The 17,140-nt window shown below is 39.7% G+C and overlaps 1 long non-coding RNA gene across 2 annotated transcripts; it reads left to right on the top strand.

Moving 5' to 3' along the window:
* The first annotated feature begins 3,529 nt into the window (after positions 1-3,529).
* Positions 3,530-13,644, top strand: LOC122733692. 2 transcript variants are annotated; one of them, XR_006353943.1, is made up of 5 exons: positions 3,530-3,804; positions 5,113-5,165; positions 9,675-9,756; positions 10,169-10,346; positions 12,403-13,644. It is a non-coding gene; the product is annotated as an uncharacterized LOC122733692 (long non-coding RNA). The 2 variants fall into 2 exon arrangements; XR_006353942.1 differs by lacking the exon at positions 9,675-9,756.
* The last annotated feature ends 3,496 nt before the right edge of the window (positions 13,645-17,140 follow it).

The following is a 17,140-nucleotide window of genomic DNA, read 5'->3' as shown; positions in this document are numbered from 1 at the left end:
AATTCTTAAAAGCATACTGATTATAAGACTGACATAGTTCAGCAGCCTGTGCACTAAAATGGGAAGGCAGAGAAGCTGCCCAGAGGGATGGGAGTATTGCCTGTAAGTAAAATTGGTAATAAATGAACAGTATCCTCTATTTGAAATCTCTTCACCTATTAATGGTGCAGGCTTTACATGAGAGCAATGAATCCATGAGTCTTTTTCACCAATTTTAATGGCAGTAGGAGTTGTCAATAATACCTGAAAAGGTCCTTCCCAGGCAGGTTGGGTTCCACTGGTTCTCTGAATATTCTTTACATATATTTTATGTCCTGGGTTGAAGTTATGCAATGAAAAGTCTAATGGTCCTACCTGGACCACAGCTCCTGCTTCATGGAGCCTGGCAATTGTAGGGAGACAGGCTAGATGAATGTAGATCAAAGTACACTTTTTAAAAACTTTATTTTCTTGGACTTTCTTCAATGCTTTTTCTTTTACAATATGACTAATATGCGAATATGTTTTACACGACTGTACATGTATAACCTTATATCAAATTGCTTGCCTTCTCAGTGTGGTGGTGGGGGCGGGAGGGGGGGTAGGAAGGGAGAGAATTTGGAATTCATATTTATTTTTTTCAGGGCAATGAGGGTTAGACTTGCTCAGTGTTACACAGCTAGTAAGTGTCAAGTGTCTGAGGTCGGATTTGAACTCAGGTCCTCCTGAATCCAGGCTGGGTGCTTTATCCACTGCTCCACCTAGCTGCATCAGCAACTCATTTTTTTTTTAAATGAATGTTAAAATTTGTTTTTGTAATTGGAAAAAATAAATTTTTTAAAATTAGAAGCATTCTATCATGTGGTTCTTTCTACTTTCCAATTCTTTTGAGAACTGTTTGTGCATATTTTTTGATTACCTTTTGGGGAATGGCTTTGGGGGTATATGTGTATATACTCATACAGAGACTTTTTCTTGTTTATATTACTTGGATCCCAATCCCTTGCCAGAGAAACTTGATCCCATTCAATTGCTTCCCTTCTTATCTTAGGTACATTAATTTGGTCTGTGCTAGGCCTATCATAAACCCTTAATAAATTCTCTCTATATGGCCTATGTGTAGGTATATATACACACGCAGACCACTTGACATACATGATCACATTTGATCCTGACAGTAACTAGGAGGTTGGCATAGCAAGTTCACTATTTTATACTTTGCTCTCTGATCTCATCCATATGGGTCCTCCCTCCATTTGTTCAGTTAGTAACTTCTCGAGTTCTCATCAACCATTTTACAGATGAGGAAACTTTTGAGGCCTGGATGGTTTAAGTGATTTGTGGAAAGTCCCATACTAGTCAGTTGTACAACTGGGATTCTTGACTTGAAGTCCAGTCTTTCCATACAACTCTCAGAGGATGTACTATACAAAAGAAATAAAAAGAAACAAAAGCAGATGAGATGTCAAAATGATGAATACAAAATGTAGCACAGCTAAATACAAAGAAAAAATGTATATATGGCCCAGCATATTCAAATATTCATTTTGAGAATTTCATAATTTTAAATTATGTTAGTCAAAGTAGAAACAACTCTGAAGTATCCAAAAGAAACATCTACACCCCATTTCCCCTCCCCTCAACTTGTCACTGGCCAGCAAGATGTTTTTAGCTGTCAGACAGAAAGGGAAAAGTTATATGGGTTATATAGCCCCCATTTTCATATTTGGCAGTTATTCTCTTTTACATTTCTATTTGTAAATTACCATTTTCATTTCCCACAAGAATACAGATTAGCTGCTACTGTAGTCGTAGAAAGCTAGAAAGCTAGAGAGCATTATTTCTTTTTCTACTTTGTTCAGCTGAGGAACCAAGCAGGAGTGAAAAGAAAATCAATAACAGAACTTTTTAACAGAAAAAATGATTGACTCTCCTATTTAGTCCTCCCCATCCTGTGTCAATCCCTCTAGGCCCTCAAAGGACACTTCACCCCCTCCACCATTTTCGCTCACTGAGGTCTCTTCCTTCTCTTTGAGGCCCAACTAAGGTGTCTGTCCCAGCCTCCAGGAAGCTCAGATGATTGAAATCTCTCCTTTGTCCCATTTCCCCTAGGACCTTTTGTGGATCTTTACATGTAACTCATTCTCATGTCACAACTGTTTGCAAAGGGTTTTTCCCAGCTATTTGACCATGAGCTCCTTAAGAACAAAATCTGAACCTATATATAATGCCCTCCTAGACAAGAACTAGCATAGTGACACACAGAGACACACACTGGAGGCTAGGGAAATGCTGAATAAAACATCTACCGGGTTCAGTTATGAGATCTTGCTAAATCCCACCTTACTCTAAATTGTGATTAAGCGTGGCTTGTCTTTCAAGATGAGGAAAAGAGGAATTATGTGACAGAACAGTTGTTTGAAAGCAGGACTTCCAAAAGAAGGCAGTGTGGTATAGTGGGAAGAGCCCTAGATCTGGAGTTGGGGATCCAGATTCAAACCAGACTGTTAAATACATGTTATCTGTATGACCTTAGACAAGTCACTTTTCTTCATTTATTCCTCAGTCTTAATGTATTCCTCGATGAAATGAAGACTTTAGACTAGTTGATCTCTAAGGTCTCTTCCAGTTCTAAATTCTATAAATTCTTTCTATTCCCCTTTTTTAAGGTTCAAAGACAAATAAGTTAAACAAAAAGTAATCTTCATTAGCTTTTGTATCTGTTGAAATGTAGTCCCCCAAGGCTCAAATGGCAACTTTTTATCCTGAGAGGGGAGAGTCATAGTGAGACACATGTGGAGAATAGCTTATAAAACATTTTTGGATTGCAAAGCGCTTTCACACCCTGTTTCTTATTTGATCCTACAACAACCCTGTGAGGCAGGTAGTGCAAGGATTTTTATCTCTACTTTACAAATATGGGAACAGTCTCAGACACTGAACAGGAGAACAAAAGTCCAAGGTTTCACAGATATTAATTGATGGAGGTGGGATTAGCTGTTGAACCCAAGGCTTTTGATTCACAGATTCATTGACTCAAAATGTTACGGTCTGAAGGAGCCTTACAGACCTAATAGGGCCCCCTTATTTTTATCGATGAGGAATCTGCCAAGTCTAGGACTCTAGGTCCACTGTAGGAGATGCAGATGAAAAAAAGAAAGCTATCTGATGACTACCCCCACCTCATTATGGACAGGATCTAGGCATTATTAACTGGGAAATCAGGAAGGGCTTTCTGTGGGAGATGGCCCCAGAGCAGGGCCTTGAAGGAAGGGAGAGATTCCAAGGGCGGAGGTGAGGGGGGAGTTGCATTCCAAGCATGGGAAAGATCTGGAGGACGGGGGCGGCAGGAAGGCAAAAGGGCATGTTCCGGACTGGCCCGAGAGAAATCAGTTTGGCTAGAACACTGAGTGTATGGGGGGTGGGAGTAGCAGCAGATGGGGGGGGCTCCGTGGGGAGGGGGATGCTTTAGACACCCCCGCGGAGCTGGGTACTGCGCAGACGCCCCGAGAAGGGAGGCGGGCTTTTTCCAGCAACTATTTAAGTTTCCCCCAAGTCTAAGCAGACGGGGTTGGGGCTTGGATGAGGGTTGTCGGTGTCACCCACACCTCCCCTTTTTCCTCCTCCCCAATCCCTGGTGACCTCGTCTCGTCTGGACCATGCAGTCCGTAGTGTCTCCTGTGACCAAGGCCATCTTCGTGGCTTTGTTCCTCTTTGCCATCCTGCTCATCCTCTACGTGATCCTCTGGTACATCTGCAGAGACGTGGACAACGACTACATCTGAGGTGCGCAGGCTGGCTGGCCGCTGTCTCCGGCACGAACAGGTAGGGGACCGCTTGCCGCCTCATCCAGGTATGGTAGCACAGCCCCTGGCCCCTAGCCCTCTGGCCCACGCCTGCCCCCCATCCTGCAGCCCCGAGCCGTGCCCCTCCCCTTGGAGCAGAGCTTCTCACCTGTTCTCCCCATACAACGCCCTGAACCTGCCACCTTCTACTTCCCTTTCCATTTTTCTTCCTCCCCGCCCCCCCCCCAAGTTTACTGTTGGGCACTTGACAGCTCATTCGTTCCTGTTAGTCCGAGAGGAGAGGGCTTTCCTGTGGCCACAGGCATCAACTGCACCTCTCCTTCCCCGGACTTGGGTACCTGGTTGTGGGCTATTCCTTCGGCTGCTGGCCCGAAAGAGACTGCGTTGGAAGCTGGACCAATGTGGCTCAGAGCGGGAGGGGTGCGGTGGACGAGCTCGGACTGCATCGTCGATCAGGAATTGGGGCTCAATTCGATCTCTGTCACTTACTCCCTTTGTGACCGAAGGCAAGTCACTTCTCTCTGGGCCTCAGTTTCCTCTTCTGCAAAAAAGAGAGGATTAGACTAGATCATATCTGGGAGATCCCTTCCGGCTCTAAATCGCTGACCCCGGCTTGCAACTGGAGGGTTTATCTCGGAAGCTGAATACGGCTTCTTCCTCGCCCTTCCCCCACAGATCCCCTAGAGCAGTCTGTTCCTGTGTTATGGTGGGCAAGCACATCCACTTCACAGAATATACAATAGTAATCCGTGTCCATTTTATAACCAGCCTGGATTGTTTTCCTTTTTCAGCGTCCTTTAAACTCAGATAGAAGGTTGCACTGAAAGAGTGTGTGTGTGTGTGTGTGTGTGTGTGTGTGTGTGTGTGTGTGTGTGTGTGTGTGTGTGAAGTTTAATTTATTTAGTGGGAGTCGGGGGTGGGGAGTGGGGGTGGGGGGAATGTTCCAAACCTGTGATTTCATCTTTATGGGAAACTCCCTCTACTAATTGGCAAGATTGACAATACCTCTATAACTTAGTCTTAAAGAATTGTCTGGGACATCGAGAAGTGAGGAGACTTGACATGATTACATAGCCAGCATTTCTGAGAGGCAGAACATGAACTCAGCTCTTAATGGGCCGAACTCAATGCAGTAGCCATCTCTGCTTGCCTTATCAGTACAGATAAGTCAAGACACATAGAGACATCTCAAAACCACACACTAACTTGTAACTTTATTCTTTAAAGCTTATTCTACTAGTCTAGTCAGGAATAAAATGAAGAAAATGAGAAATTTGGTGATTAAATATCTAATACAACATAGACCTTTTCTTTTCTCCATGATTAGGTTCCTGTTTTCTGTGTCCTATCCTTCCACTGGAGGGGTAGCATTTTGATCCAGTAAGTACTTCCTCAGCTCCAATGTTTATAGTTGTTGTCATTGTTGTGAAAGTCATTTCAGTCCTGTCAGACACTTCGTGACCCCATTTGGGGTTTTCTTGGCAAAGATCCTGGAGTGGTTGGCCATTTTCTTCTCCAGCTCATTTTACAGATAAGGAAACTAAGACAAACAGGGTGAGGTGACTTGCCCAGGGTCACACAGCTAGGAACTGTCTGAGGTCAAATTTGAAATTGGGAAGAGCCCAGGGCTCTATGCACTGTGCCAACTGTTTCTAGTACTTTGTAATATTGCTGACATTTCTGTCACATTTGATGAAATAGAAGATGGTGTATATCTAATCATGAGCATTGGTGGCTCATCTGAATGTTGTCAATGAAGGATAGATACATGCTAGACTACTGGCTAGGAAAAAAAACAGAACACATACCTGCAGATGATCAAGTAAAATCCATTCAGAAATGATGGTGAGGGAGAAAGTGCAAATTTATGATTGGAAATGTTTGTTTGTCAGGCTCTTAGTAGAATGTCTCTTCATTTTGGGGAATTATTTCTGTATAGAAATCCTTTCTGGGATTCAAGGGCAGAAGGAATGGTAGGTAGAGCTACCTCTTAGCTTTTGGAGGCTACCCAGAATGATGCTGAAGGCGATCAGTATCTAATTAGTTATGACCTTGGCCCAGTCCCTTCCTTTCCCTGGACCTCACTTTCCCCTTGGTTAAAATGGTGAGATTGGATTCTATCAACTAATGCCCAGATTCTTAAAATGTGGGTCTCGACCCCATATGAGGACAAGTGGGGGTCGTGAAAAATTTGGCACCAGTCAAAGGTTCTGTATACCTATTTTATATACCTATATACCCTAGGGTCACATAAAAATTTCTCCGCCAAAAAGGGATCGCTAGTGGAAAAAGTTTGAGAAGCCCTTCTACCTCTTTCGCAATTCATCACTTTAAGTAAGCACTGTCTACTTAGGAAAGAGGACAGAACTGAATTTCAAGAGTGTTGTAAAGATTAGTGTTTTGAGATCCTCTTAATAAAGGTGCTATAGGAAGTGCAAAGAGATTCTAAAATCTCTAGCAGAAAGTACCATGCATATGCCCAGGAGAAAATCTGCCTAGGAAGGTGAGAGGCTGAAGTTTCTGGATGTCCCAGTTCTCTCCTTGACATTCCACAGAGTGCCAATGATGCACCCTCCTTAGGCACAGAGCAGAAGAACCCTTGCTTGTGCGTGTGGCTGCCCACCCCACCATTTGACTACTTAATTAGAGTTATCTTGAGGTGCAGGACCACAACTACATCACAGCCCTGCAAATGTGAGTTACTGTTGTAGGTTCTCACTTTGCCAGAGGGGAGCAGAAAGCTGCCCTGTCCCTTCATCTGAGTCAATAGTGCCTTAAATATTTCAGTAAAACAGCAAAATAGAGTGCATTATTCAGTTACACAGCTTGATTTGTTAAAACATTTATTAATGAAATTGCAATGGGCTTTCTAAAATCATGCTAAATTTAATAAGTGTAATATAGTAATCCCTGGGTAACTTGAGGTGCTAGATGAAAGGTCTCTGGTTACAGCATGGTGCTAATTAGGCCCCAGCAGGGTCTCTCCTCATGTGTCCCAATTAGCTTTATTCTGGCCCAAACAAACTGACTGTAGCATTTCCCTCAAACATGAAAGGCAGACTCTTTAAAAATCCTGCTATTTTAAAGAGACAGGACAGCTATCCACACAGTATCACTGTTTCTTTAATGAAACACTTCCCCACCCCCCACCCCCAACCCTTACCACTTTTTCCCAAGCCCAGGTTATTTAGGGAATAGCACCAGAAAAATAGCACCAGAATAAACTGTGAGACTCTATGTTGCCCTGAAATGGAATATATAACCATTTCACCTCCTAATTGATATCATTCACTGAGAAGAATGAAGTCATGTTTTGTCACATTGAACAAGGAAACTTCATTCCACTGTGGGACAGTGTGTACAAGTGGTTGTTTGACCTTGGAAGGCCAACTCGATTATCTGCATGCAAATCACTCACTTTGTGGATTGCCTTTGGCCATCATCGGGCGTGTGCTTAGAGAATGTAAATTGATTTGAATCTTTGCCCCAGTGAGATGCATTTATAATTCAAATGCTTAGAAAAGAGCTGTGATTTAACCAGCCTGTGTGTTCTGTGCACCAATGCAGATTTAAATCCCTTCACTCCATAATATGCAGTTTCATGCATCTCTTTGGCCAAAAAACAAACAAACAAAGAAACAAAAAAACCCTCACCTAGTGTTAGAATTTCTGATGATGAGGTTGCAGATTTTTGAAGGTAAATTGGTTGCTGCTGCTACTAAAGTCATCTAATGCATTTGTAAACTCAGTATGTGTGAGTTCTGGAAGGAAAAGAAAGACAAGGATTTTGTAGAATTAAAATCAATAGGACCAATTGATTGCACTGGATGTGTGTGTGGGGGGGGGAGGGTTGAGGGCAGAGAGAGAGGTTTCAAAGATGACTCTAAGTGTTCCATGGAACCAATGACCCCAGTTACAAGTATCTCAGAGGCCAAAGGAGTCCAACATGTACTCGACAAGTGGTTGTCCGAGACTTTGCTTGCAAATGTAGTGAAGGAAATCTGGCGACTTCTTGAAAGAAGCCCATTGCATTTTGAAATGGCTCTCTTGATTAGGAATGAGGTGTTTTTTCCTTACATCAAGTCAAAATCTGCCTCGTTTTCAACTTCTGCCCCTTGTTCATTGTTCTAACCTCTGGATTTGGAGTCAGAGGACCCTGGTTTAAATTCACTTACTCCCGGGGCAGCCAGATGGCGCAGTGGATAAAGCACCGGCCCTGGATTCAGGAGGACCTGAGTTCAAATCCAGCCTCAGACACTTGACACCTACTAGCTGTGTGACCCTGGGCAAGTCACTTAACCCCAACTGCCTCACACACACACAAAAATTCACTTACTCCCTTTGTGATCATAGGCAAGTCACTCAACCTCTCTGGGACTCAGTTTCCTCATCTATAAAATGGGGATAATCATACCCATAGTAACTAGGCCATGTAAAATACCTTTCTGACATTAAAGCATGAGACAGATGTTGGCTGTCGTCCTGGGTGCCATCATCTAGCCTCTTTCCGGTTTCTCCATATTTTCTTAATATGCGGTACCTAGAACTGAACATATGTGATCCGGACAGGGCAGGCTACATCAGGACTGTCATCTCCCTGGTTGTGAGCCTGGATACCAAGAATAACAGAAATAGGGAAGTGCAAAAAGCAGGTTGATTTGGGGGAAGGGAGATCATGTAATATCCTCTGGAGGTATTTGGAACACTGACAGATTCTCATCTGTCCAAAGGGTCTTGTCAGAAAGCAGATAATGGACAGGAAGATCTGGCAAGATTCTTTGCTAGCCCTTGTCCTGCCTCCAATCTCTCCCCACTTCTATTCGTCCTCTATATCAAAATGACTTTCCTAAATCCTAGGTATGACAACCTTCTACCTTTTCAGCCTTCTATACACATCACTCCTCCCATGTGCTCTGTGATCCCTTGGTATTGACCTCCTCACTGTTCCCTGCACAAAATTCTCCATCTCCTGATTTGAGGCATTTTCTCTGGCTAACTCCCCTGCCTGGAATGCTCTCCCTCCTAATCTCTGCCTCTAGCTTCCCTGGCTGCCCTCAAGTCCCAGCTAAAATCCTACCTTCTGCAGGAAGCCTTTTTAATTCAAGTGACTTAACTCTGTTGATTATTTTAAGTTTGTCCTGTATTATTTGTATTTGTATTTGTCCTGTATATCTTGTTTGTATATAATTGTTTTCATGTCCCCCCATTAGACTGTGGGATACTTAAGAACATGAACTGGCTTTTGCCTTTCTTTCTATCTGCACCACTTAGTATTGTGCCTGGCATATTCGTTTTGCTCATTGTTAATTTGTTTCAGTCATGTCAGACTCTTTCCAACCTCATTTGGAGTTTTCCTGGCAAAGATGCTGGAGTGGTTTGCCATTTCCTTCTCCAGCCCATTTTACAGATGAAGAAACTGAGGCAAATAAGGTTAAGTGACTTGTCCAAGGTCATGAAGCTAGTAGTATCTGAGGCGGAATTTGAATTCAGGTTTTCCTAACTCCAGACCCAGAACATAGCAATAAAAAACAATAAACATAAAATATAATAAAAGCTTGCTGACTATCAATTGTTAGATTGACCATACACACGCATATGCACATATATACACTTTTCTATGCACTTAAACTAGTTATACTGTTCTATTTGCTGGTCCTCACACCTGATAATCCCTCTCTTGGTTATATTCTCTTTTGTACTCTCACCTCTGCCTCTTCATATCTCTGAAGACTCAGATTAAATGCCAATTTTGGCATCCCTAATTCTTCCCAATTCTTCCTGTCCCTCCACCTTCCCAGCTGCTACAGCCTTCCCCTCTAAGATTACCTTGCATCTACTTTATGGATACCTTGCACACGCTTACTTATTTACATGTTGTCTCCCCATTAGAATCTAAACTCCCTGATGGCAAGTTCCTGTCCTTTTTACCTTTCTTTGTATCTCTAGAACTTCGCACAGTGACTGATATATAGTAAGTATTTAATAAGTGCTTGTTGATTGATTGTAATTTGTAGAGAACTCCAAATATGCAGATTGCACCTGACTATGACTTAATAGCTAAGTCTTAGGAAGTTTGTCTGGTACCCTGTCCACTTACCATCTACCTCTCTTATAGTATAGTTGCTTTCAAACCATTCTTTGGAGTGCCTCTAGGGAATTGCTACTCATGGTAATCATAATGAACCCATGTCTGTTTCAAAAGTCCTTGGCTACCCCCTTCATGAAATCCATATTCTTAAAGTTAGCATTTGGTAAAGGATTATTGTTCCTATACCTGGATTTCTACCTATTCTCATTGACTTTGCAGGACATGATATGAAAATTTATCATCTAAAATAATGTAATCTTGGCTGCATTGTTGGTATTTTGCTTTTTTTCCCTAGAATGGAAACTTCCCATCACACTCTTTTCCAGTCCTTTGTGGTGACTTTGAAACACCACTGGAGGGATATGTGGAAGAATCTTGTTGATATCTTTGACTCACCACTGGAAGAGAGCCACATAAACTCTTTTTTGAGGGGAACAAATCAGGAAGGGAAAACAACAGTCAAAAATGAAGAGGTGAGAGAACCCTTTCAAAATCACTCCTTGTCTAGACTGTTTCTCATTAACGGGGAAGACCTGGTTGCTGGGATGGAAATGACGGTAACCCTAGAGGGAAGCAACAACTCCATCCTAGAGTTCGTGATAGAGGAGATGATAACTGAGAATAATCTATCATGCATCCTAGTTTGAAAAACATGATTATAAAGGGTTCAGAGGAAAGATAGGTAGGATTTCATGGAGTAAAATGCCTTGAGAAAGCCATCTCCCAGGATTGGGAATTGCTCAAGAATATAATTCTGAAAACACAAAGGTAAACAATTCTAATGAGGAGGAAAAATAGGATTTGTCTATGTGGAAATGCACAGAACTTAGCAACCAACTTAGATTTCATAAAACAAATGAACAGAAGATGGAAACAGGGTCAAGTAACAGAAGATGACTTAAAGAGAGCAGCACAGCACCATAAAAAATACTGGCAGTGATGATTAAGCTTAGAATGAGCTGAGGCTTGTGAGAGAAGTTAAGGACAACAAAAAGTTTTGCTTTTATTTGTATTTGGAGAAAAATAAGGATCAAAGGAGGTATAGGACTTTAGCTTAGTGTGGACGGGATGCTGATAACTGACAACAGAAAGCACAGAGCTGCTTCATTCTCATTTTGTTTCCATTTTCTCTGCAAAGGAGAATGACCTTTACCTTAGAAGTGGGAGAATAAAATTGACTAACAGAGAGTTTATACTTAAGCTAAGTAAGGAGAGGAGATAGTAAGAGAGCACCTAGCTGTCTGTAATGAATTCAGGCCACCTAGTCCAGGTGAATGCCATCTTGAGGTCCTGAAAGACTTGACAGATATGACTGATGGGCCACTGTTAGGGATCGTGGAAAGATCATGGAAAACAGGAAAGGCTCCACAAGATCAGAGAAGGGCAAATATCCTAATAAACCCCCCCCCAAAAAAAAAACCCCAAAGTCTTCAAACTATAGACTAGTGAGATTAATGTTGATTCTTGGGAATATTCTAAAATGGAGCATTAAAGAGTTAATTATTATTAAAATTAATTAAAGAGTTAATCATTAAAGAAGCAGTCATTACAAAGGGGCCAGCATAGTGGCTTCATCAAGAACAGATCATGGGGGCAGCTAAGTGGAGCAGTGGATAGAGCACCGGCCCTGGAGTTTGGAGGACTTGAGTTCAAATCCAGGCTCAGACACTTAACACTTACTAGCTGTATGACTCTGGGCAAGTCACTTAGGCCCAATTGCCTCACAAAAAAAAAGAACAGATCATGCCAGACTAACTTCATTTCCTTTTTTTTTTTTTTTGACAAAATGACTAAACATGTAGATGGGGGAATACTGTGGCTATAGTTTACCTAGATTTTAGCAATGCTTTTGATAAAAATCTCATAATATTCTTATAGAAAAAATGAAGAGATTTGGATTATATGATTATATAAGCAAATGGATTCAGGAATGGTTGGATGGGCAGACTCAAAGCACACTCGTGAATGAGTCAATGTCAATGTGGCAAGAGATTTCCAGAGGAGTATCCTTGAGATCTGCCCTTGGCTCTGTGCTGTTTAACATTTTTATCATTGATTTTTATAAAGGCATATATTGTATGCTCATCAGATTTGTGGATGGCACAAATCTGGGAAGGATAGCTAACAACATTGAGTAATAGAGTCAGGACCCAAAAAGATCTTGACAGGCTAAAGTATTTTGTGAGAATCCAATATGATTAAACTCAATAAGAATCTGATGTGATGAAATTCAGTAAGGGTAAATGTAAACTTTTGTGCTTGGGGACCAAAGAAATCAACTTTATAAGAAAAAGGAGGTATGGATAGCAGTTTTGGAAAAAAAAAACGGGGGCGGAGGGGGGTGTGGATTGGAAGATTATATTACAAGCTCCGAATGAGTCATCATTGTGACAGAGCAGCAAAAAGAATTTTTTTTAAAACCCTACTCTGATCTTGGGCTGCAGTAATAGGGGTGACACTTCTAGGAATGGGGAAGTAATAGTTCCGCTCTTTTCTGCCTTCATCAGTCCTCATCTGGATTGTGTTCAGTTCCAGGCAGCATCGTTTAAGAAGGACATTTCTAACCTGGAGTGTCCAGAGGAGGGCAACTGGGATGATTGAAGATCTTTGAATCCATGACATATGAGGATCATTGGAAAGAACTGGGCAGGTTTAGCCTGGAGAAGGGAAGACTCAGGGGAGGACTGAATATCCATCTTCAAATTTTTGAAAGGGTGTCATGTGGGGGAGGGATTAGGTCATGTTCTGTTTGGCTGCAGAGGACAAAACCAGGAGCAATGGGGGAATGTACAAAGAGGCCAGCTGAGGCTTGACTTCAGAAAAGCCTTCCTCAGCATTAGAACTGTTCAAATGCAGAATAGCCTTTCTCTAGAGGCTTTTCAGCAGAAGCAGGACAATCACTTGTCTAGTCAATTACACTGCGGATTCCTTCTGTGTGCGGTTTGATCTAAATGGTTTTTGAAATCCCTGCTACCTCTCAAATTTGATTTGTGGTTATGTGAAGAGAGTTGTAGAATGGGGTGATGGCCAGAGAGTGTCAGTTTGCTGGTGTTAGGTCATGAGCTTTGGGCTGTGAATGTGAAAGCAGTTAAATGTGATGGCACCTTCTATAATTTCTTTAATTACACTGGGGGGGTAGGGGAGGGGCACAATAGAATATTACTTTTGACCTCCTTTTGAACTTTCTTTTCCCTTTTTATGAAAATAGTATTGTCAGGATATTAAGAAGTACTTGAATATTTTGAAATAAGTATTACACAAATACTACAGTCATATTTCTTATGATATTGGATACTTCCATACATTTTCCTTAATTATCCATTAATTATCTATCAGTAAGCATTTACTGTACACCCAAAAAAGAGAACCCAAAAGAGCAGTATTGTGCCTGGCACATGGTAGGCACATATAAATGTTTCTTGACTGGGCAGCTTTTAAAAGACTTCACATACTACTTTTCACTAATATTCTAGTAATAGGACTTGAGGCACTTATATCATTAAAAGTTCATAACTGGGGGCAACTAGGTGGTGCAGTGGAAAAAGCACCAGCCCTGGATTCAGGAGGACCTAAATTCAAATCCTGCCGCAGACACTTACTAGCTGTGTGACCCTGGATGAGTCAGAAGACTTAGACTGTGTACTCCCAGATCTACTAGAAAGTCACTTGATTGCTCTGAGCTTCACTTTCCCCAGCTGTAAAATGGGGATAATATCTGTTGTAATGATCAAATGTGAGCTTTGCAAATGATAAAAAGCTGGATAAATGTCAGCTTGTGTTTTTATTGTTCATTTCCCATGCTATTTGTGAAGTATTTCTATTGGGAGAAGGGCAGCTAGGTGGCACTGCAGTAGATAGAGCGCTGGGCCTGAAGCCAGGAAAATTCATCTTCCTGAGTTTAAATCTGTCCCCAAACACTTACCAGCTGTATGACCCTGGGTAAGTCACTTAATTCTGTTTTCCCCATTCCCCTCATCTGTAAAAATGAGCTGGAAAAAGAAATGGTGAACCACTCCAGTATCTTTGCCAAGAAAACTCCAACTGGGGTCATGGAGAGTCAGACACAACTGAAATAACAACAAATATTGACAGAAACAGGAGTCTTCCACTAACGACGTATAGGGACTGATGTGGGGAAGAAGGGAATTTGATTATTTCTGTTTTCCCTTTGACCCTGATCACACTCATAACTCTTGATACTCCCACTACTTTGAGATTTTGGAAACTGGGGAAGAAGTGGGAAAAAGTAAGGAGGGATAAATGAGACCCATTTGGTAGAAGGAGTGATTAGGAAAAAAGGAAGGGTACTCTGAAGTACTTTGTACTAGCTCTGAATAAAAAGAAATTACCTACCTTTTTATAAACTGATGAAGAGCAGACTGCACCACTTAGACCTTTGCTCAAGAAGTATCAGTGGCTCCCTACTGACTCTAGGATAAAATACAAACTCCACTGGTATTGAAAGCCCTTCACAAAATGGCTCTAACCTATTCTTCCTGACTTATAGCACATTACTTTTTTCACATACTTTATATCCCAGTTAAATTGTTCTAGGTATGTGACATTCATCTCACACACAAGTTGTTCCCAGTATGCAGAATGCTCTCCTGCCTCATTTCCACCTCTTGGAATCCCTAGCTTCTTTCAAAGTTCAGCTCAAGTGTTATCTCCTAATAACTGATCTCTTCAGTTATTAGTGTCTTCTCACCAATTACTTTGGTTTTTGTGTATATATGTATATAATTTAACTATTTCATTAAAAGTGTAACATTGAATATGAATACATGCAACTAAACTTGACTAAATAACTATGATGAAATTAATCATTGCAACACATGAAGTATCATAAGAAATTTTCAGTTACTCTAAGGCCTTATCAGGATTGTTATTACATTCTTTCTAATTTGCTTTTCCTCTAATAGTTAATGTGTGCTCCATCCTTCTGGGTCTGTTCTTATCACTTCCACTTTTTATGTAAGTCTTTCTAGATTTCTTTGTATTCCTCATACTTGGCAGTCTTAATGGCATTATATCATTCTATTATATCCATGTACTGTATTTTATTTGACCATTCCTCTATTATTCAGCATCTAGTTTTCAGTTTGTTTTTCCCCCCAATAACATAAAATGTTCCTGTGAAAATATTAGAACAGGTAGATTTTGTTTTGTTATTTGGGTTTTTGTTCCTGCTCAATTCTTAATTCTTAATACTTAATTCTCAATACTTAATTCTACTCAACAGTAGAATTATTGAGTCAAAGGATAAGATCATTTTTGTAACATTTACTGTGTAATTGTTCTCTAAAATTACTACAACTTCGCAGTTTCAACAGATGAATCTATCTCTTCACAATTCTACCAGCTTTGAGTTTGGTTGTCTTCACTTTCTTTTTGCCAATTTGTTGGCAAATAAATTGAAGTGGAAATTCACAGTTGTTCTAGATTGCATCTCCTTGATTCTTAGTCAGGTTGAGTATTTTTCCAAGTAATTATTAATAATTTGTGTTGCCCTTTTTCAAAACTGCTTGTTTATATCCTTTGACCATTTATGCACTGTGGACTAGGAATTACTCTTATAACTTTTTAACAGTTTGATATATATTTTAGATTTTAGCTTTTGTCTGCCATATTTGCTATAGATATAGTTACCAATCTATGATTATTTTTCCTTTTAATTATATTGCTTTTGGTTGGAGAGAAAATTTTAAATTTCATATTGTCAATCCTTTTCTTTGTAATAATTCCCTCTGTTTTTCAATTGAAAGACAAATCACTCTCCTTTTCACAATTATTACAAATACCTTATTCTGCTTTCTTTCGTATTATTATAGTTTTTATATTTGTTTCATCTAGTTAACATTTTACTAAGCTGTACATTGTAACATATGGGTCTAAATTCCTTTTCCATCTCACTGCCAACTAATTTTCCTGAATATATATTAAATAACAAATCCTTTTCAGTTTTTATTTTGTATAGGCTTATCAAACACTGATTTTTTTGTGTGTCTTCTGAGTTGCATGTCTGGTGTATATATTCTATTTCTTTGATATATTTGTCATTTTTCCTGTAATGCAAGTTTTGATAATTAATTTTAGCAGCATTTCTCTCCAGAGTGACCCTTAATATTCCCGCCTACTTATTTATATAAATTTCCTTTTGATTTTGTCTGGTTCTATAAAGAAGCACTTTGGTATTTTTATTGTTCCATTAAATGTGTAAATTCATTTAGGGAGTATTATCATTTTTGCTATCTTAATCAGGCCCATCTATAAACATCACTAACCCTGTTAGTTTTTTAGGTCCTCCTTTATTTTGGTCATTATAGTTATACTGTTACCCTTCTATAGGAGTTCTTTTATTGTTTCCATTACTTTTTTGGCTGAAGGAGTTTGATTATTTGATTTTTCTAGATACCTTATCATGTTATCTGCACATGATGATATTTTGACTTTTTCATTTCCAATGTTAATCCCTCTAGTTATCTTTTCCCACTCTTGTTACAGTTGCTAGACTTTTTAGTACCATTGCTATAATTTTTTAAATGTTCTATTTTTTCCTTAGGTTGAGCCAGCCTTCCATGCCTAGTATAAACTTGCTTGTTCATGATGAATAGGGTGCTTAATGAATTGCTGTAGTCTCTTGACTAATATTTTATTCAGTATTTTTATATCTATATCAATTATGAGAATTGGCCTATCATTGTCTTTTTAAATGTTATCTTTACCTGGTTTTAAAACTGATACTATATTTGTCTCATAAAGGAGTTTAATAATGTTCTTTCTCTATATTTTTGAATAAGTTATATAACATAGCAATTATTTGTCCTTGGAATGTTAGACAGAATTCTGCTGTGAATCTGTCTGGGCATTTCATTGCAAATTAACTTTTTAATATCTTACTTTATTTTTTTAATCCAAAAAATGTTTTCTTAAATTATTAATTTCCTATTTTGCCAGCTTTGGCAGTTTTCATCTTGGTAGATGTAAATTTGTCACAATATAGCTGTATATAGTATACCTAAAAGTACTTTTGATTTCATTTGTATTGTTGTCTTTCCTCCTTTTTCAGTTGTAATTTTGCAGATATACATGTTCTCTCTCTTTTTTATTTAGGTTTTCTTATGTTTTGTGAATTTTGTTGATGTTTTTAAAAAACAGTTCTTCGTTTTAGTTATCAATTAAATTGTCATTCTCTGTTATATTTTTTATCTCACCTTTATATTTCCTTTTTAAAAAAATGTTCCTTTTTAAGGTCTTTAGGAACAAA

Source organism: Dromiciops gliroides, chromosome X (genome assembly GCF_019393635.1).
Source record: "Dromiciops gliroides isolate mDroGli1 chromosome X, mDroGli1.pri, whole genome shotgun sequence".
Lineage (NCBI taxonomy): Eukaryota > Metazoa > Chordata > Mammalia > Microbiotheria > Microbiotheriidae > Dromiciops > Dromiciops gliroides.
This window is presented reverse-complemented; position numbering and strand designations above follow the sequence as displayed.